The 22,159-nt window shown below is 40.5% G+C and overlaps 1 protein-coding gene across 6 annotated transcripts in view; it reads left to right on the forward strand.

Annotated features, from left to right (window-relative positions):
* Positions 1 to 22,159, forward strand: part of KMT2A (lysine methyltransferase 2A) — a 98,118-nt gene that overhangs the window by 3,094 nt on the left and 72,865 nt on the right. The gene's annotated exons all lie outside the window — the stretch shown is intronic.

Genomic DNA, 22,159 nt, shown 5'->3' on the forward strand with positions numbered 1-22,159 from the left:
GTATGCAGTGAGTGAAGCCTCTTAAGTAATTGCAGTTATTTCAAATAAGGTCATATTAGTAAGTTTTTTCTTCTTTTAAAAGTTTTGCCAAAACAGTAGTTGTTTCTTCATTATGAAAAGAGTGTTTGACTGCTTACTGAACTTTATTTTTTGTGAATTGGGCTTATGTGGACTATTGTTTCATTGGTAAGCTTTTTATGTTTGAGGGGTTGGTGGTATACATTGATTAGTGCTAATGCATAGTGATTATGTCCTTTGACCTGCTAGTTTTCAGTGTAGAAATCAAGCATTTTGCTGTAGGGCCTTACAAATCAATGATAAAGTTCCAAAAGGGAGATTGAGGATCCCCCTAGGCCAGCATACCTAATAGAATTCTGAAGATTGTTTCTCAGAATTCACTCAGCACTGTAGCAAGTCTTGCCTGGATTCATGAAGACATGGTTTGTGACCCAAAATGATTCTAGCCTTCTAAAACTCTGGTTTGCTTTAAATGATTAATGACTCTAACTTGTTCATAACAAAACCTAAGTTAATACTTACAGAACTAGTAGTATTGTTAAGGTGATTGAAAGGGAATAGAACTTCCAGATCACTTCCCTTTTTAAATTTCTTTAGCCATAGGAGACTTGTCCTTCTCCACCACACATATCTAACTTCCCTCGTTGAATATCTTTCTGGGTTCTACATATAAGAGTTGCATACTACATATAAGAGTTCTTCATGACCAAATTCTTGTGGAATGGTTTTATTTTTAAAAACATATAGGTGTTGCTGGTCTTCTATTCTGGCCTTCTGTATGACAATTAGGAAATAGAATTGGAGTTTGATTTTTACTGAGCACTGTAAGAAATCAGAGGTTTGCTTTTGTGCCTTCATTCTTGCCTGCATAGCGTCTGTTCCAATTTATTGAGGATTGTCTCAGGCAGTGTTAACGCTGTTCTACTTTGTCACCTAAATAAACATAGTACAGCATCTTCTGTTGACTAGGATTTGGGCAGTTTGAAAATAAATCCCAGAAATGGCTTACTTATCAGCAACTAGTCTTTGTACCTTCTCTACTATCTCACAGAATGTTGAAAGCAGACTTTCCACCCTGATCATAAAACATGACAAACTTTAATTATATATAAATTGAAACAATTACATCGGTATGTATTTGAAGTGGCAGTTTAGTTGAGATAGACTGAGGTGGGCCCTTGGGTTGGGCTTAGAAAAGATGATGGTTCTGTACTGAGAGAGTATCTGTGTTGTGTTTTTTCTTCCGTTTATTGGGCGTATGTACCAAGAGTGGGAGTTGCTCCTTCATTGCCTTTACGGCTAATCCTGAGCTTGGCAGTAGGAAAATGAAGCAGAGAACGCAAGTGGACTAGAAGAAGCCTTGAAGTGGAAGCCTTTGGAAGTCAGTGGACTCTCTTCACACTCATCTCTCTCACTGTTCAGTTATGGGACCATAGGCAATTCACTTTTAACCTTAAATTTCAGATCTGTAAAATGAAACGGTTGGGTTCATATTAGCTTCTGAATTCTTGTCTACTCCTTTCCATTATGTGAAGTTTTTGGTCAGGTCAGAACTTCTTACTGAGTTTATTTAAAGAGTCAGAGTCAGGGAGTCTCTTTGGTTATTTTTAATATCAGGTTGTACATTTAACTGGCATTATTGAGAAAGTTTTCATTGTATAAACAAAATATAAGGACTTAAGTGTATGGAAAAAGTTCTTTGCTGAAGTTGGTGATGTCATAGATGTATAACAGGTCAAAAGGGCAGTTGTTTTCAGTCTAGGTGGTGTATTCCTCCAGATATGTGAGGTTTTTTAAAAAGATTTTATTTATTTTTAGACAGAGGGAAAGAGGGAGGGAAACATCAATGTGTGGTTGCCTCTTGCGCGCCCCCTACTAGGGACCTGGCCGGCAACCCAGGCCTGTGCCCTGACTGGGAATCAAACTGGCAACCCTTTGGTTTGCAGGCTGGTGATCAATCCGCTGAGTCACACCAGCCAGGACTAGATATGTGGGCTTTTAAAAGAAAAGAAAAATCCAGTATACTGATGTATTTGTAACTCCAAAGTGATAGTAACTACATTGCAGGGAGTGGTTGTTGATATGTTTTAAAATGTAGTATATAGTACTTTGGTTTGGTACTGAGTGTGCATCAGAGAAATGCAGTCTGTAGAAAACTTTTCTTCATCTCTCATTGAAAACCCTATGACATGTGCCCATCTTTACCTTCCATTTAATTATCCTGTAGGAAATCATTATTCACAAAATCTTCTGATTGGAAGTTGAGAAAAGAAAATACTCCCATCTTGACTCAATTCCCCTTTCTTTGCTCACCCTGGAGCTGTCCTTCTATTGAGCTGTGCAGACTCAGCACCTCTTGCCTTCCTGCCCTGAGGCTAGAGGGGGTTGCGACAGTGCTTTGCTTGCTCTGAGGGATCAAATACTTCAGTGCCTCTCTCTTTCGGAGGAGACTCGCTGTATTTTAATTGTAGGTCTCTTAATTGAGATGTTTTTGTGTCTGCCCACATTCCACTAGTGTTGGCACAGAACTTCAGCTTGCTTCTAGATTTGACTGAAGGCCTTCTTGTCTGTTTCTGTTCTTCCTCTGCCAGGGTGGAAAGCCCAGCAGCATAGACCTTTGAGAAAGGGGGAAGCTTTGTGACTGTCACTACTTTGGGGAGGAATTTATTCTAGGATTGCTGGGATGGAACCTTCTTTTGTATGCATATGGTATTTTTCAGGTATTAACAGGATTAAATTACTAATGACTCTGACATATGGTATCTACATTTTAATTAGTGCTTAACCCTGTAGGCACTAGTTAGGAGAGAGAAAGCTAAAGAGTTTACAGTTAAAAAGTATTTGTCTGGGTCTTACCTACATTGGTTTAAAGCTTTATAAATAAAACCTTATATAGAGTAAGTCACAGATGATTTTTTTTGTTGTGGACTGGTAGGTGGTGAAGACAATGAAATTATTGATTGTTCCTACAATTGTATCAGATTTTAAAACAGACTGAATGAAAGTTAACTTTGAGATTTGAATTAATTTTTTGCTTAGAAAAGACTTCAGGAGATTTTAGAAATTATTGAATTAAGAATACGTCTGTAGGATTCAATATTTCTTGAGAAGTTCAGGAATTGGCTAGACTTCTAGAGTTTCAGAATAAGGTAAAATGTTTTTTCTGGAAAATGGAGCTTCACTTTAGTTTCCATTATATTAGTGCTCAAAACACAGCATATGTAGTGTGCTACAGGCGGTTATCTTCTTTATTAATAAAAAAGAACCTTAAATCCTTCATCTGGACCCAGATGGTTTCATTGATCCCATCAAGATGAGACAGACAGACAAAGGACAACTATTTTGTGTTATAGTCATTTCATTGGTTGTGAAGAAGGCCTGAAAGAACGGAGTACAGGATCTTTATGGCATGCATTAAAAAAAGCTGGAGGACTGCACTCCATACCTGAGTGTGGGTGGTTTTATGGCCTAATTCTCTAATTGCTGGCATTTATGACAGTGTGGATGCCACTGGGCTCTGCAGCTGAGGTGGATTATGTTGAGAATGGAGAGAGAAAAGGGGTCCTTTGTTAGGCTTTTCCTTTTCTCCTTTAATAAGGTTCCTGAGAAAGCCCCGAGGAAGTAGTGACACACTGGGACTGAGGGAATAACATCCCATAAAATGGTTCTTTATGTTTTTAAGAAGGATGAGCTGCTTTTCTTGACCTATCCAAAGAAATCCATACTACCACTGTTAAATATTTCAATGAGCTCTGTACCTTGTCAGGTTACATACCTGAGGAAGCCAACCACTGTAGCCTCTGCCAGACATTTACTTTTAAAGACTAAGTAAGACATTTGAGAGAATTTTGTTCTGTGATTTGTAGTTGTTTTGGAGGACCTAAATTCCCTTGTAGGATTAGTACAAAACTTGTTAGAGGCCAGACTTGGTTTAACTTTTTAGATGTTGAATATACTGCCCTAATTAGTTTTAACAGTTAAAGATACAAATGTAAGAGTTAGTTGGTAGTTTTCTATGCTGTGTGTGAAAATTCCCCTTTCTTTGAAATGAGTACTTGTTTTTCTATTTGAAAAATAGACTGAAGGGAGTTCCCCAGATATCTTACCTTTAATTATTGCTACAGCAATGCCCTGAGTGTCACCAGCAGGTAGGATCTATTCCACTGGCATCTGTTTCTGGAGTTGCACTTTTCTTCCATGTATTTTGTTTTCTTGCATTTCTGTTTTTGTGTTTGGTTGGAATGACTGGGCATAGAATTTTTTTTTTATGTCTTTCAGCAATAAGAGCTATGCGCCTTTCTAGCATTTGAACTGCTTTAGAGCGATCTAACCCTTATGATCCATGCTTTGCTGAAGGAGCATTGCTGTTTCTCATTTTATAGCATCGAAGTATTGTAATTGCGGCTTTCTGTCTTGAACTAGGAAAGTAATGTTACTTCTGAGGAGTGTTTTTGGAGAAAATTTTTTTCATGAAACTCTCCTTTGTACTATCTTAGTTCTAAAAACTGGGAAGAAGTTAATCACAAATAATTTACACTGAGAGTAATAAATATTTATACATGCCTGTATTCAGTCTGCCATCCATGAGTATCAACTAATTTTTATTTATTTATTCTTCAAAAAGATTTTGCTTATTTTTAGAGAGAGGGAGGGAGGGAGGGAAAGAAACTTTGAAGTGTGAGAGAAACATAGATCAGTTGCCTCTCCCACGCCCCCATCTGGGGAACTGGCCTGCATCCCAGGCATATGCCCTGACTCAAAATTGAACTGGCCACCTTTCGGTTCTCAGGCCAGCACTCAGTCCACTGAGCCACACCAATCAGGGTGAGTATTAAGTAATTTTTAGTTTAAATACAAACATACAACATTGTCCCTAGATTATTGCCTTTAATTATAAGCAGCAAAACCATGTGGGTAATATTTCTTTAAGCTTAGTTAATGAGGAAATCCTTTTATAATCTCTTAGGTTTTTTATTCATATGTAAACACCTTTACAAAGGAGGAGACAATCTCGTTATCTAATCTCTAATAATATGAGATAGTATAGCACAGAATAATTAAGGTCTCTTAAAACCTTGGGCTCTGGATATAGACTGCCTGGGTTCAGATCTTGGCTCCACCATTTATTAGTAGAATGACCTTGGAAAAATTTCTTAACCTCTCCATGCTTCAATTTCTTGTAAATTATTGGCAATCATCTTCATAAAATTATTGTAAAACTTAATTGAAATTATGCATATATAGTACTTAGTATTTTGCCCAGTACATAGGAATCCCTAATTATTATTAGGATTCAGAGATTGAAGTGATATGAATGCTGTAACCTTTTATACACCAAGATAACTGGTTTTCATTATTTTGAGGTATACATTTATATACCTATTTGCTATAATCTAGACTTTAGAATGTTCATTTTCTTCACATATTTTGTTGATTATGCTATTACAGTTGTCCCATTATTTTTTCGTCCCTTTATTGCCCTCTACCCTGCACTCCCCCTGACCAGCACTCCTCTCCCCCGCACCCCCCCCCCCCCCCCCCCCGCTTCCTTCATGTCCATGGGTCGCACATATAAGTTCTTTGGCTTCTCCATTTCTCATACTGTTCTTACCCTCCCCCTGTCTATTTTGTACCTACCAATTATGCTTCTTTAAAAAAAAATTTTTTTTATTAATTAGTGAATACCTTTCTTAGCTCTTTGCCTTTCTTTTTTAAAGAAGGCACACTTTATCTTCTTTTTAAGATTTTATTTGGTTTTAGAGAGAAGGGAAAGGAGGGAGAAAGAGAAGGAGAGGAACATCAATGTGTGGTTGCCTCTTATGTGTCCCCTACTGGGGACCTGGCCTGCAACCCAGGTATGTGCCTTGGCTGGGAATCGAACCAGAGGCCTTTATAGTTCACAGGCCTGTAGTCAATCTATTGAGCTACGCCAGCCAGGGCTCAATTATGCTGCTTATGACCTGTACCTTTTCCCCCATTTTCCCACCTCCGGCTACCCACTTATAACCCTCCATGTGATCTCCATTTCTGTGATTCTGTTCCTGTTCTAGTTGTTTGCTTAGTTCGTTTTTGTTTTTGTACAGTCAGTTTTGATAGTTGTGAGTTTGTTGTCATTTTACTGTTCATAGTTTTGATCTTTTTCTTAGATAAGTCCCTTTAACATTTCATATAATAAGGGCTTGGTGATGATGAACTCCTTTAACTTAACCTTATCTGGGAAACACTTGATCTGCCTGTCTATTCTAAACATAGGTCCTTGCCTTTCATGACTTGGAATACTTCTTTACAGCCCCTCTTGCCTGTAAGGTCTCTTTTGAGAAATCAGCTGACAGTCTTATGGATACTCCTCTGTAGGTAACTGTCTCCTTTTCTCTTGCTGCTTTTAAGGTTCTCTCCTTATCTTCAATCTTGGGAAATGTAATTATGATGTGCCTTGGTGTGTTCCTCCTTGGGTCCAACTTCTTTGGGACTCTCTGAGCTTCATGGACTTCCTGGAAGTCTGTTTCCTTTGCCAGATTAGGGAAGTTCTCCTTCATTATTTTTTCAAATGAGTTTTCAATTTGTTGCTCTTCCTCTTCTCCTTCTGTCACCCCTATGCTTCGTATGTTGGAATGTTTAAAGTTGTCCTGGAGGTTCCTAAACCTTTCCTCATTTCCTTTTTTTTTTTTTTTTTTTTTTTAATTTTTAGACAGAGGGGAAGGAGAAACAAAGGGAGAGAAACATCAATGTGTGGTCGCCTCTCATGCGCTCCCCCCCCCCCCCCACCAGGGACCTGGCCCACAAATCAGGCATATGCCCCAACTGGGAATTGAACCAGTGACCCCTCGGTTCGCAGGCCAGTGCTCAATTCACTGAGTCACACCAGCCAGGCTGATTACCAGTGTTTTGAACTCAGCATCTGATAGGTTGGCTATATATATCTTCATTGCTTGGTTCTGTTTTGGGAGCTTTGTTCTGTTATTTCATTTGAGCCGTATTTTTTTGTCTCGATGTGCCTTTTGCATCTAAGGGGCGGGGCCTTAGGTATTCACCAGGACAGGGCTACTCCGACATGTAGTGAAGATTTATGTGGGAGAGGGGTCAGAGAGGGAACAGTGCTGCTTGCTTGGCTCTTGCTTGGCTGGCTTTCAGTCACTTCCCCCAGTACTCACAAGCAAATCGGGCCTTTCTGGTGCTGATTCCCCAGGTGGGTGGGTTTGTGTACATTCTAGGACCCTGTGGGTCTCTCCAATGAACTCTCCTGTGAGGCTGGGAGAGTCTCCTGCCACTGCAACCCCCACAGATTTTTTCAGTCAGATGTTTTTTTTTTTTTTTTTTTTTTTTTTTTAATATATTTATTGATTATGCTATTACAGTTGTCCCATTTCCCCCCCCACTCCACTCCATCCTGCCCACCCCCCTCCCTCCCACATTCCCCCCCTATAGTTCATGTCCATAGGTCATACTTATAAGTTCTTTGGCTTCTACATTTCCTACACTATTTTTACCCTCCCCCTGTCTATTTTCCACCTATCATCTATGCTACTTATTCTCTGTACCTTTCCCCCTCTCTCCCCCTCCCACTCCCTTAATGACAACCCTCATGTTCTAGTTGTTTGCCTAGTTTGCTCTCGTTTTTGTTTTATGTGTGGCCATTAATAACTGTGAGTTTGCTGTCATTTTTACTGTTCCAATTTTTGATCTTCTTTTTCTTAGGTAACTCCCTTTAACATTTCATATAATAAGGGCTTGGTGATGATGAGCTTCTTTAACTTGACCTTATCTGAGAAGCACTTTATCTTCCCTTCCATTCTAAGTGATAGCTTTGCTGGATACAGTAATCTTGGATGTAGGTCCTTGCGTTTAATCTTGGGTAATGTAATTATGATGTGCCTTGGTGTATTCCTCCTTGGGTCCAGCTTCTTTGGGACTCTCTGAGCTTCCTGGACTTCCTGGAAGTCTATTTCCTTTGCCAGATTAGGGAAGTTCTCCTTCATTATTTGTTCAAATAAGTTTTCATTTTTTTGTTCCTCCTCTTCTCCTTCTGGCACCCCTATAATTCGGATGTGGGAATGTTTCAAGGCGTCCGGGAGGTTCCTAAGCCTCTCCTCATTTTTCCAAGTTCTTGTTTCTTCATTCTTTTCTGGTTGGATGTTTGTTTCTTCCTTCTGGTCCACACCATTGATTTGAGTCCCAGTTTCCTTCTCATCACTATTGGTTCCCTGTACATTTTCCTTTGTTTCTCTTAGCATAGGCTTCATTTTTTCATCTGTTTTTCGAATAGATTCAACCAAGTCTGTGAGCATATTGATAACCAGTGCTTTGAACTGTGCATCCGATAGGTTGGCTATCTCTTCGTCGCTTAGTTGTATTTTTTCTGGAGCTTTGAAGTGTTCTGTCATTTGGGCCATTTTTTTTTTTTTGTCTTGGTGCGTCTGTTACTTTAAGGGGCGGAGCCTTAGGTGTTCACCAGGGCGGGGTAACGCTGGTCGCTGAGCTGTGACGCTGTACGTGGGGGAGGGGCCGAGTGGGAGCAATGGCGCCTGCCTCACTCTCCTCCAGATTTCAATCCTTCACTCTGCTACCCACAATCAAACTGGGCCCCTCTGGTGCTGGTTCCCGAGTAAGTGGGCCTGTGCACACTCTAGGCCCCTGTGGGTCTCTCCAACAACCTCTTCTGTGAGGCTGGGAGTTTCTCCTGCTGCCGCCCCAACCCCCACGGGCGTTTTCAATCAGAGGTTTGAGGCTTTATTTCCCCGAGCTGGAGCCCTGGATTGCGCGGTCTGCTTCGCTCCCCACAGTTTGCCCGGTTTATCTCTGTTCGAATGTGGGGTCGCAAGGTGCTACCCGCTGCTCTGCCTGCCCCACTCTCCGCCACTCTGAGTCCGGCCCTCTCGGTTTATCTGCGCAGATGTGGGGCCGCAGGGTCTGCTAGTGCTCGGACTGCCTGCGCCATTTGTCCCACACTCCGCCAGTCTCGGTCCCACCACGGCCACGCGAGTCCTCTCCACCCCGGTGCCCGTCTCCGCCCCTCCTACCAGTCTGGATGAATGGTTATTTTCTATTTTCTTGGTGTTGGTCCCCCTTGCTGTTCGATTCTCTGTCAGTTCTAGTTGTGTGAGGAGGTGCAGTGTGTCTACCTACGCCGCCATCTTGGTTCTCCTCAGTCAGATGTTTTAAGGCTTTATTTCCTCGCAGTGGAACCGAGGGTTGCATGGTCTGTCTCATTCCCCAGTCGTTCCTCCTGTTTTATCTGCACACAAACATGAGACCACCAGATCCTCCATCCACCACCTTGCCATGAGTCTTCTCTGCCCTACCTGCCCTCTCCACCCCTTCTCCCAGTCTGGATGAATGTTTCTTTAACTCCTTGGTTGTTGGACTTATATACATTGCAGTTTTCTGGCAGTATTGGTTATTTTTTGTTTTTAAATTTGTTATTGTCCTTTTGGTTGTGAGAGAAGGCAAAATGTATCTACCTACACCTCCATCTTGGCCGGAGTCTAGAGTGTTCTTTAAAAAAAAAGACCTTACGCATTAATTTTGAGAGAAAAGGGAAGGAATGAAGAAAGAGAGGGAGAGAAACCGTGATCAGTTGCTTCTTGTATCTGTTTCAACCAGGGACTGAACACATCACCAAGGCATGTGCCCTGACTGGATCGAACCAACAACCTTTTGCTTTGCAGGACAACACCTGAATAACTGAGCCTGGGTATTAAGTTCATTAGTAAGCTAGAACCAAACTGAAGTCAAGCCATTCACCTTGGTAACAGTGGGTACAATTGGTGTTAAACTGGAACATAATTAGAGATAAGGCAGAAAAGGGAGGAAAAAGAACAAGACAGTAAATATGAAGGTAGAATACCAAGGAATATAGTGCATCTATAAATTGCATAATTATTAGGCTAAGGCAGCTGTATTGGAATTGCTACTTTGGTCTCTGTAGCTAGTGTTCCTTTTTTTTTTTTTTTTTTTTTTTTTAAAGATTTTATTTATTTATTTTTAGAGAGATGGGAAGGGAGGAAAGAAGAGAGGGAGAGAAACATCAATGTGTGGTTGCCCGTCACACACCCCCCACCAGGGACCTGGCCCACAATCCAGGCACGTGCCCTGACTGGGAATCAAACCAGCAACCCTTTGGTTCGCAGGCTGGTGCTCAGTCCACTGAGCCACCCCAGCCAGGGCGAGCTAGTGTTCCTTTTTAAGATTGTGAGTACTTGGTGGTCCCCTACAACAGCTCTAAGGCTCCCCAGGGTTTTTGGCTCCCGGGTTGAGATCCATTACTCTATACTTGGTAACTATTTGACATATCTCACGTTTCTGCTTGGGTAGATAAATCTCCAGAGATCAATGCAGTTAACATTTTAATTATAGAAGATATGCTAAGTTGTAGGTTACAATTTCTGGGGTTTGGAAGTCAACTTGAGAAATAAAAATAACCACAAATAGAGTAGTCAAAAACAAATTAAACTTTTTTCATTTTTAGTTTTTCAGTTACAGTTGACATTCAATACTATATTATTTCCATGTATACCGCATAGTGGTTAGACATTTGTATAACTTACAGAGTGGTCCCCCCAATAAATCTAGTACCGCCCAACACCATACATAGTTAGTATAATACTATTGACTATATTACCTATGCTGTAATTTACATCCCCATAGATTAAAGTGGAAGAATAACTAGTAGACGGTAGTATGCTTAAGAAGGAAAAATACAATTCTGATTTATCTCTCAAATAAAAAGTTTGCTAAAATACACAACACACTGTCTTTTGCAGTTAAACAGTTGTTCTTGTCATATGGCTAATAAGTGGCCGAACTAGAATTCAAATCCAAACCTATATTTATTTGAAAGCTCATTCGTCTTCCCTGTACTGTTTTATCTTCAAGTCCATTGTCTTTCTACGCCATCCAACCAATTTTTGAGGCTTGACCATGATATTTGTGTAGCGTTTATTTAATCAGTCCACGCTTTTCTTTTTATACCATCCTACTTTAAATTTCTGTTACCTTTGCATGGATTATTACTATAATCTAACTGCCTTTGTTTTCATTGTATACAGTGTTACTCGTGGTTTTCTTAAATTCACATCTGATTATATCACTTTACTCTTAAAATCTTCTGATTTCTTACTGATTATAAAATAAGATTTAAAATTCTCAGCCCCTGGCCTGGCTGGTGTAGCTCAGTGGACTGAGCGCAGGCCTGCGAACCAAAGGGTCTCTGGTTCGATTCCCGGTCAGGGCACAAGGCTGGGTTGTTGTGGGCCAGGTCCCTGGTGGGGATCGTGTGAGAGGCAACCACATATTGATGTTTCTCTCCCTCTCTTTCTCCTTCCCTTCTCTAAAAAATAAATAAATAAAATCTTTAAAAAAATTCTCAGCCCTTTGTAATCTAGCTGGTCTACATTTCTACATTTTGAACATTATCTTTTAAATACACATTTTCATTTATATGATTCAACCATAGTGACCTACCAGTGTATTACATGTTCTCCACAGTCTGTGTGTACCGACTTTTATACTTATGCTAATACCTGTTCTTTACCTTAAAGTCTTTACCATCTTACCCGCTTTCTGGCTCATTTATCTTTCATGGCTCAGCTCAGATCCACAGATCTCAGCTCTTCCATGAAGTTTTCACAGATACCACTAGTTGAAACTCAACTTCTCATTCCCTGTATGTATGTATTTATTTATTGTACTTTACACCTGGCCTTAAAGAATTTGCTTCAGGATACTTTAAATTGCAAACACTTTTAATTGTATCTGTCTTTCCCCCATTAGAGTGTGATTTCTTTAAGACATGGAACAATTTTAAGTCATCATTTATGTTTTTATATTGTTTACAATGGTGACTTTTCATGAAGAAGGTTATCAGTGAATGTTTATTGAATTGAAAATTTGATGTATGTACAACTTTTAGAAATACATTGCAAGTACATGACACATAAGCTATTAATGTACAAGTATATTAGCAGGAATATTTTGAACAATTTTTTAAAAATAGTAAGCTAAAGTACCACAGAGGAAAGTCTAAGACCCATCTAAGGACATTTTTGTAACAGTGCTGATTGGGGTTTTAGAAGTGATGTGGTGGTGTCCTGATGGGACAGCATCACCTCTTTTGTAGCCAGTACTAGCATTGATTCTCCCCTTGCTCGAATGTTGTTTCTATTTCTAAGTTCCTCAACTTAAAAGAAATGAGGAGACCTTGGAGATGATTCTGAGGAGACTCAAAAGATGGTTATATGATTGGAAGTCAGTCCTATGAGGAAAGGTTGGGAGTGTGAGAGGTCAAGAGGCCACTTAATAACTCTTCAAAAAACACGTATGGATCCATTATTACGAATGGTAACCAGCTGTTTTACAGCTCCACTGATGTGAGACTAAGAGAAAAATAGGTTTAAACTCAAGCTAAGGGTAGTTGTGTAAAGAACATGTTGCTAATGGTAGTTGTCATTATAGTGATGGTAAAAAGGTTACCAAAATAATTTTATGATCTTCTCTGGAGGTGAACTTTTAAAATACGGTCCTGCCTATATGTATTTTTTTTATACACACACACATACAAATGTTTTGTATAAGTGTAAATATGTCTTTTATACATATACACACACACACACACCTTCCAAGCTACCTTCTCACTCTGAATCAATAAGTATATGTATATATTTTTAAAGATTTTATTTATTTTTAGAGAGTGAGGAAGGGAAGGAGAAAGAGGGGGAGGAATATCAATGTGTGGTTACCTCTTGTGCACCCCCTACTGGGCGGCCTGGCCCCCAACCCATGCATGTGCCCTGACTGGGAATTGAACCAGTAACCCTTGGGTTCCCAGGCTTGCACTCAATCCACTGAGATACACCAGCCAGAGCTCAATAAGTATATCTTTATTCAGATCTTAGAGGGCATGGATCATGTTTTGTACTTTTTAATATTACCCAAGAGGTCCTAGAGCCTGGTTGGCATCCTAAGAAGTATTTGATTTGAATTGTCAATTTATGGCAGTAATTAGCTTTCAGTAGTCAACTCCAGAGAAATGTCATTATGAAATGATTTTATAGTGATTTTATAGGAGAATAAAATTTTAGTAGATGGAGCTATGAAAGAAATCCTAAACATCAAGAGAACCAGGGAAAACGGTACTTTTGCTTTCATTATAGGAAACAAGTAATATTTGTAGCTTTTACAGTTGTAGTTGAAAGAGATGTACTTCAGAATATTGCTTGTTGAGGTTATCATTGCTTGTGGATATGTTACTAACAAGTGCTTTGTAAATCCTTTCCCATCTAAAGTAAGTTTGCTTCATGTGAATGAGGATTACAAAGGTTTCTGACCCTTAGCTTTTGAGGCTCTATGGAGGGCTTGTATCACTCAGAATGAAACCATTTAGATATGTTGGGTTGCACAAAGCATTTCCTGTATAGTCAGAATGAAAACTGAGTTGGGATTATTCATACAGATTACCAAGTCTGGGCAGACTGCTATTAATACCAGCTCCTTTTGTTACCAACTCTTAGTTCTAAAACCTTGATTGAGACTTCCGTCCAAGATGGAGGCGTAGGTACACGCACTGTGCCTCTTCGCACAGCCAAAAGAAGGACAACAATTTAAAAACAAAAAACAACCAGAACTAACAGAAAATTGAACTGTATGGAAGTCCAACAACCAAGGAGATAAAGAAGAAAATCATCCAGACCGGTAGGAGGGGCGGAGATGGGCAGCCAGACAGAGAGGACTAGAGCAAGGTGGTGGCTGGCGGACCCAGCGAGGTGGCGGATTGTGGAGCAGGGTGGACAAAGCTGCAGCTGGCCCGCAAGGCAGCAGCTGGTGACCCAGGTGACAGACCGCGCAACCCAGGACTGCAGCTCAGGGAAATAAAGCCTCAAACCACTGACTGAAAACACCTGTGGGGGTTGAGGTGTCAGCAGGAGAAACTCCCAGCCTCACAGGAGAGTTATTGGAGAGACCCATCCACTCCGGAAGCATCACCAGAAGGGCCCAATTTGATTGTGGGTAGCAGAGGGAGTTTCTGAAAACCAGCAGAGAGTGGAGCAAGCACCATTGCTCCCTATCGGACCCCTCCCCCCACATACAGCGACACAGCACAGCGACGACTGTTACTCCGCCCTGGTAAATACCTAAGCTCCGCCCGTTTACACAACAGGTGCGCCAAGACAAAAAAAAAAACGCCCAAATGAAAGAACACATCAGAGCTCCAGAAATAATAAAACTAAGCAACGAAGAGATAGCCAACCTATCAGATGCACAGTTCAAAATACTGGCAATCAGGATGCTCACAGAATTGGTTGAATTTGGTCGCAAATTAGATGAAAAAATGAAGGCTGTGCTAAGAGAAACAAAGGAAAATGTACAGGGAACCAATAGTGATGGGAAGGAAACTGGGACTCAAATCAATGGTGTGGACCAGAAGGAAGAAAGAAACATCCAACCAGAAAAGAAGGAAGAAACAAGAATCCAAAAAAATGAGGAGAGGCTTAGGAACCTCCAGGACATCTTGAAACATTCCAACATCCGAATTATAGGGGTACCAGAAGGAGAAGAGGAAGAGCAAAAAATTGAAAATTTATTTGAACAAATAATGAAGGAGAACTTGCCTAATCTGGCAAAAGAAATAGACTTCCGGGAAGTCCAGGAAGCTCAGAGAGTCCCAAAGAAGCTGGACCCAAGGAGGGACACACCAAGGCACATCATCATTACGTTACCTGAGATGAAAGATATGGAGGGAATCTTAGAAGCAGCAAGAGAAAAGGACACAGTTACCTACAAAGGAGTTCCCACAAGACTGTCAGCTGATTTCTCCAAAGAGACCTTACAGGCAAGAAGGGGCTGGCAAGAAGTATTCCAAGTCATGAAAGGCAAGGACCTACATCGAGATTGCTGTATCCAGCAAAGCTATCATTTAGAATGGAAGGGCAGATCAAGTGCTTCTCAGATAAGGTCAAGTTAAAGGAGTTCATCATCACCAAGCCCTTATTATATGAAATGTTAAAGGGATTTATCTAAGAAAAAGAAGATAAAAATATGAACAGTAAAATGACAGCAAACTCAGAGTTATTAACAACCACACCTAAAACAAAAACAAAAGCAAACTAAGCAAACAACTAGAACAGGAACAGAACCACAGAAATGGAGATCATGTGGAGGATTATCAACGGGAGTGGGAGGGGGAAAGGTACAGAGAATAAGTAGCATAAATGGTAGGTAGAAAATAGACAGGGGAAGGGCACGAATAGTATAGGAAATGTAGAAGCCAAAGAACTTATGTGTATGACCCATTGACATGAACTATAGGGGGGGAATGTGGGAGGGAGGGGGGTGGGCAGGATGGAGTGGAGTGAAAGGGGGGAAATGGGACAACTGTAATAGCATAATCAATAAAATATATTAAAGAAAAAATAGTCAAACAATGAGAAAATAATAATAATTTTAAAAATATTTGGTAAAAATTGTTAGCTGACCTGGTAGCATTGTTTTGTTGCCAAAGGGAATGTTCACTTTTGTCATCTAAGTTACCATTGCTCCTTCAGAAAACTGAGTATGGAGAGATATTTCCATTTACCTGTAGAGGGAAGGAAGTTGTGAGTTCCTCAGTATTACTCTTGTTGCTGTTTGTCATTCAGTAGCCCATCTTCCCAGAAGGAAGGATGCAACCCGAGTTTTGCACGAAGAACAACAAATTGGCATATGGAGGACTAAAACTTTATAATAAACAAAAACATCTCTGAAAACAGTGTTGGTGTTTATTTAATTTTTCCAGCCTATTCGAATGATTCTGGTCATTTTGTGGTATTTTCCTATTAATCAGAAGAATAAACCCTGTGATTGTGATGATTAACTAAATTTCTACAGTATATCTGTTAAGAGGGCCTATTCTGCTGCAGCAAGCAGGTCCTCCAGTTTAGCCTTAGAACCTAGGAGTCTGAAAATACACCTTTCTTGCTAGTTTGTTTTGATTTTTAAGATCCTGCAAAGTAATTTGGGGCATTGCCAAGAGTCTGTATTGCTTACTATGTGGTGTAGTGAGTTTATTTTGCTGTTTTTTTAAATTTTTTCCTAAGACAAATGAGCAATATTATGGCTACCCCTTTCTGAAGCAGGGTAGGTAGAGTTTACCTGTCTCATTTGCTTAGCCGTTTGTACCATCTTTGCTTCTTGCTCTTGTTAATATGGAGTTGGGATGGGGGGGAGGCATAATTTTCTCTGATTACAAAATGGATACATTTGTGACCTGGCCAGCATGGCTCAGTGAAAGCAAAATCTTGCAGCCCAAGGGTTCGGGGGTTCAATTTCCAATCAGGGCCACATACCTAGGTTTTGAGTTCATCCCCAGGCCAGGTGCTCACAGGAGAGAGCCAATCAATGTTTCTTGCCCTTACTCTCTACCTCTCTTTCTAAAAAGCAATGGGAAAAATATGTCTTCGAATGAGGAGTTTTAAAAAAGTGGGTACATTTGTGTTTCTAGGTGACACTTGCTAGGTAAAATTCAATTAAATATTTGAAAACAGATTTCATTCTTGTGTGGTGAAAATTTTACCAACCATTGTTAATGAAGAACAGTGTATTGTCTTTGCACTGTTTAATCCTAGGTGACTTTTGGGTTAACATTTCTCATTATCAGGCAGAGGTTATATGTAAAAGTTTATTTTTTAATTTTTTTAAGGGTCTTTAGTTTATTTTTATTTTTGGAGAGAGAGGATGGGAGGGAGAAAGAGATGGAGAGAAACATCAGTGTGTGGTTGCCTCTTGAGTGCCCCCTACTGGGGACTTGGCCCGAAACCCAGGCATGTGCCCTAACTGGGAATCGAACCAGCAACCCTTTGGTTTGCAGGCAGGCGCTCAATCCACTGAGCCACACCAGCCAGGGCCAAAGAATGTCTTTTATGTACTAGGTGGATGCCCAAGCGCTAGGGCATTGGCATTGAAAAAGTCCTTTCCCTCATGGAACTCGTTATCTAATTTCTTTCTGCTGAGCTCAACTTCAATTAATACTATGGATTTAAGTACTAAAATTATACTTTCAAGGTGCCTTGGAAATTGATCATTTGAAGGTTGAAGGTCTCCAAACTTTTAACAGTTGTTCTTGGGAGCATTCCAAGTAGTAGTGTTCATTTACTTGAGAGGCAGTTATAACAAGTGTAATATATGAATCAAGATATTTTTAATACTCTTTTACATATTTTTATTTACTGATTTTAAAGAGAGGAAGGTGGGGAGCAAGAGAGAAACATTGATTTGTTGTTCTACTTATTTATGTATTCATTGGTTGCTTCCTATGTGTGCCCCGGCTGGATATTAAACCCACAACCTTGGAATATTGGGATGGCACTCTAACCAACCAGCCTACCCAGCCAGGGCCAAAATTCTTAAGTTGTTTAAAAGCTTTTCCCTTCCTGTTATTTGGGAGCTTGAGTACCATATCCTCTGCTGCCTTCTACAACTGAAGAAGTACCTCTCTGCACTTGCACTCTGGAGTTCATCCTCCCCCCATCTACTCAAGGTTGTTCTTGCAGTTATCTCCTCTCTCTTGCATCTGCCGTTTCTCTCTCACAACTGGATTGGTGTCTTCAACATAAAACTGTCTTAATTCAATCCTTTTAAGACGCCCTTGACTCCATGTCTTCCTCGAGCTACTACCCATTCTCTGCTCCTTTTCACAGCTAAACTTATTGAAAGTGCTGTCTCCTTATTCCATTCTCAGCCACTGCAATTGGGCTTTTATCCCTATGACTACTGAAATATCTTTTATCAGAGTCCTCAACGACCTCTCTAGCCAGATTGAATACATAATTCTCAGTTGTTACCCTATTAGACCTTTGGGCAGCATTCCTTCTTGAAATGCTCTTTTCTTGGACTCTGTAACACTACACTCAACCAGCTTATTTCTTAACCGGTTATTAATTTTCAGAATTCTATATGGCTTTCCTCTCTTTAACTCTCCTGAATGTTAGAATCACTTAAGAATCTACCTTTGGCTACCTTCTCTGTCTACACTCTCTTCCTACGTGATCACATCTATATGCCAAGGATTGCTAAGTCGGCCTTTAACCCTATTTAACACTATTTCCTCTGGTCCCAGACTTGTATAACCAGCGGCATACTTGATATTTCCATTTTACCAATAATAATAGTGAGTGGCTAGTGTTTATTGAGTATTTACTGTTGGCCAGGCAGTGCTCTGAGTACTTCACATGTGCTGTTTCACCTAATCTTTTTTTTGTTTGTTTTAAAGATTTTATTTACCTTTTAGGGAGAGGGGAAGGGAGGGAGAGAAACATCAATGTGTGACTGCCTCTCACGTGCCCCCAACAGGGACCTGGCCCACAACCCAGGCATGTGCCCTGACTGGGAATTGAACCACCGACCCTTTGGTTTGCAGGCAAGCACTCAATCCACTGAGTCGCACCAGCCAGGGCTGTATCATCTCATCTTGACCACCCTTTGGGGCAGCCACTACTATTCCTAGGCAAGGAAACAAGATGCACTGAAGGACTTGGATATTTAATAGGTATCTTAGACTTACCATGTCCAAAAATCTTGATTTTCCCTTTCTCCTTATTTTGGAATGACTCTGCTACTTACCCAATTTCTCAGGCTTCAAGTTTATTCTTAAGATTTCAGTCTTTCTGCACTACCTCCAAAATACCTTCAACCCAACTTCTTCTCTTGAATTCTACCACCAAAGCCCCAGACTTATCCATTCTAATCTTTTGGCTGGACTACTTTGTCACCTTGCTTCTTACCTCACTAAAGATCATTCCTCACATGGCAACCATGTACTCCAAGATTAAGTCATTCAGATCTCATTATTCCCTCTCTTTAAACTCATCCGTTACCTACCCTACTAAATCTAAATTCCTTTTTATGGCCAACAAGGCCATACGTGAGCTGGCCTCTGTCCAAGTCTGCTTCTTCCGTCCCATGTCTTTACTCTGACTTGTGGTCCTGCAGAGCCATGCAGGCCCTTTTGTCTGTCACACGTGCCATGCTTGTTGCTGTCCCAAGCATGCGCCTTTGCACTTACTATCAGTCTAGAATACTACCACACCTAGATCTTTATACATCTGTTTTTTTCTCATCATTTAGATCTAAAGCAAGGTTCAGCAAACTTCTCTGAAAAGGGCCAGAGAGTCTCTGTTTGAACGACTTACCTGTGCTGTTAGAGTGTAAAAGCAGTCACAGATAATACACGAACAAATGGGTTTTGCTATGTTTCTAATAAAACTTAATGGACACTGAAATTTGAACTTCATGTAATTCTCACGTGCACGAAATATTTTGATTTTTGTTTAACCATTTAAAAGTCATTCTTATTTCACAGACTGAACAAAAACAGGTGGCAGGCCATATTTGGTCTGTGGCCCGTAGTTTGGTAATCCTTGGTAAACCATCACCATAGAGAAGCCCTTTCTGACCACCTTAAGTGTAAATAACCCCCAGAGCTAACCCTCATTATTCTTTATTGCCCTCGTTTCTTTATTTGCTATATGTTTATTTTCTATCTCCACTAGATTATAGCCTTATGGAGCAGGGATTTTTGTCATGCCTTCACCTGTGTATCTTTGGAATCCACAACACTGCCTGGCTATACTCAGTAGATAGAGGCTGAGTGATTAAATGTCAGTCACACTTGAATTATGGCTGTAGACTGCTATCTGGTATCCCTTTATTCAGTCTCTTTCCTGCTTTCATTCCATGTATGCGGATGTACCATTTCCAGAATAAACTTGAAACATAGCTATGCTCCCTGCTGTTTATTTTACCAGCTTTGGCTTTGCCATTCTAAAATGGGCAAGGTTCTGATAACTCATTTATCATTTATCTTGGCCCTGCTGTGGCTGTGGCTATGCCTTTCCGATCAAATCAGTTTTTACTAATCCTTGTGTCTGACTTTCTTAAAGTATGTTTTATTTTGTAATTACAATTGGCCCATTTTTCTCTCCTCTTTATCCCCCACCTTAGTCACATCCATGGGGTCATACATGTAAGTTCTTTGGCTTCTCCGTTTCCCATACTATTCTTAACTTCCCCCTGTGTATTTTGTACCTTCCATTTATGCTTCTTATTCCTTGTACCTTTTCCCCTACTCTCCCCCTCCACACTGATAATCCTCCATGTGATCTCCATTTCTGTGATTCTGTTCCTGTCCTAGTTGTTTACTTAGTTCGTTTTTGTTTTTGTACGGTCAGTTTTGATAGTTGTGAGTTTGTTGTCATTTTACTGTTCATAATTTTGATCTTCTTTTTCTTAGATAAGTCCCTTTAACATTTCATATAACAAGGGCTTGGTGATGATGAACTCCTTTAACTTGACCTTATCTGGGAAGCACTTTATCTGCCTTTCCATTCTGATGATAGCTTTGCTGGATAGAGCGATCTCGGATGTAGGTCTTTGCCTTCCATGACTTTGAATACTTTTTTCCAGCTCCTTCTTGCCAGCAAGGTTTCTTTTGAGAAATCAGCTGATAGTTTTATGGGAACTCCTTTGTAGGTAACTGTCTCCTTTTCTCTTGCTGCTTCTAAGATTCTCTCCTTATCTTTAATCTTGGCTAATGTAATTACGTGCCTTGGTGTGTGCTTCCTTGGGTCCAGCTTCTTTGGGACTCTGAGCTTCCTGGACTTCTTGGAAGTCTTATTTCCTTTGCCAGACTGGGGAAATTTTCTTCCATTATTTTTTTCAAATAAGTTTTCAGTTTCTTGCTCTTCCTCCTCTCCGTCTGGCACCCCTGTGATTCGGATGTTGAAACGTTTAACATTGTCCCAAGATTCCAAAGCCTCTCCTCATTTTTTGAATTCTTGTTTCTTCATTCTGTTCCAATTGGATGTTTATTTCTTTTGTTCCAAATCGTTGATTTGAGTCCTGGTTTCCTTCCCTTCACTCTTGGTTCCCTGTACATTTTTCTTTATTTCACTTTGCATAGTCTTCACTTCTTCCTTTATTTTTCGACTCTACTCAATGATTTCTGTGAGCGTCCTGATTACCAGTGTTTTGAACTCTGTATCTGATAGATTGGCTGTCTCCTTGTCCCTTAGTTCTTTTTCTGGAGCTTTGCTCTGTTCTTTCATCTGGGCCATATTTCTTTGTCTTGGTGCACCTGTTAGGTTATCAGGGGCAGAGCCTTAGGTATTTGCCAGAGCAGGGCAACTGATTTTCTACTTCTCATTATTCCCCTTTACCATTTATTCTTAATCAGCCATTGTCCGTGATTTATTTCCTTCAGAGGGACATTAAAAACAATTTTTGTAGGTAGTGAACCTCTTTGAGAATCTGAAGAAATCTGTTGTTTCTCACCTGACAGGTGCCCATATAATCAAAGTTTTGCTTGTGATTTTAGAGGAATTGCTAATCTTGCTCCTGCCTATGATCTCTTCTGCAACTAAGGTCACGCTTAGCCCCTTTCCTAAGGGAAGTGAATTCCCTTTCCTTGTGCTTTGTACGTATTCCCTCCCGGTGCTGACCTCCCATCCCTTTTCCATTTATTACTACTATTTTTTTAAAGATTTTATATATTTAGAGAGGGGGAGGGAGAGAGAAATAGAGGGAGAGAAACATCAATGTGTGGTTGCCTTTTGTGAACCCCCCACTGGGGACCTGGCCCTCAACTCAGGCATATGCCCTGACTGGGAATTGAACTGGCGAACCCTTGGTTTGCAGGCTGGCGCTCAATCCACTGAGCCACACCAGCCAGGGTTTATCTGTTTTGCTTTGAGGATTTTTAATTTCGTTTTCCCTGCTGCTGTGTTCTCTCCTTCAGCATATAAACATTCTCAACTAGAAAGAAGAATCTTCCCAAACTGTTCTTACCCTACCTCGTGCCCTCTCTCTCCTTCCCCATAAACTGAGGTGGGTTTTTTTATTTGTTTTTTTAAAGATTTTATTTATTTACTTTTAGAGAGAGAAGGAGGGAGGGAGATTAACATCAGTGTGTGAGAGATACATCGATCTGGTGCCTCTTGCATGCCCCAAACTGGGGACCTGGCCCACAACCGTGGCATGTGCCCTGACTGGCGATCCAACCAGTGACCCTTTGACTCACACACCAGCAACCAATCCACTGGGCCACACGAGCCAGGGCTATAACTGAGTTTTTTTTTCAAAAGAGTTATCTGTAGTTATCTCCATTTTGCCACTTTCT

Source organism: Desmodus rotundus, chromosome 5, assembly GCF_022682495.2.
Source record: "Desmodus rotundus isolate HL8 chromosome 5, HLdesRot8A.1, whole genome shotgun sequence".
Taxonomy (NCBI): domain Eukaryota; kingdom Metazoa; phylum Chordata; class Mammalia; order Chiroptera; family Phyllostomidae; genus Desmodus; species Desmodus rotundus.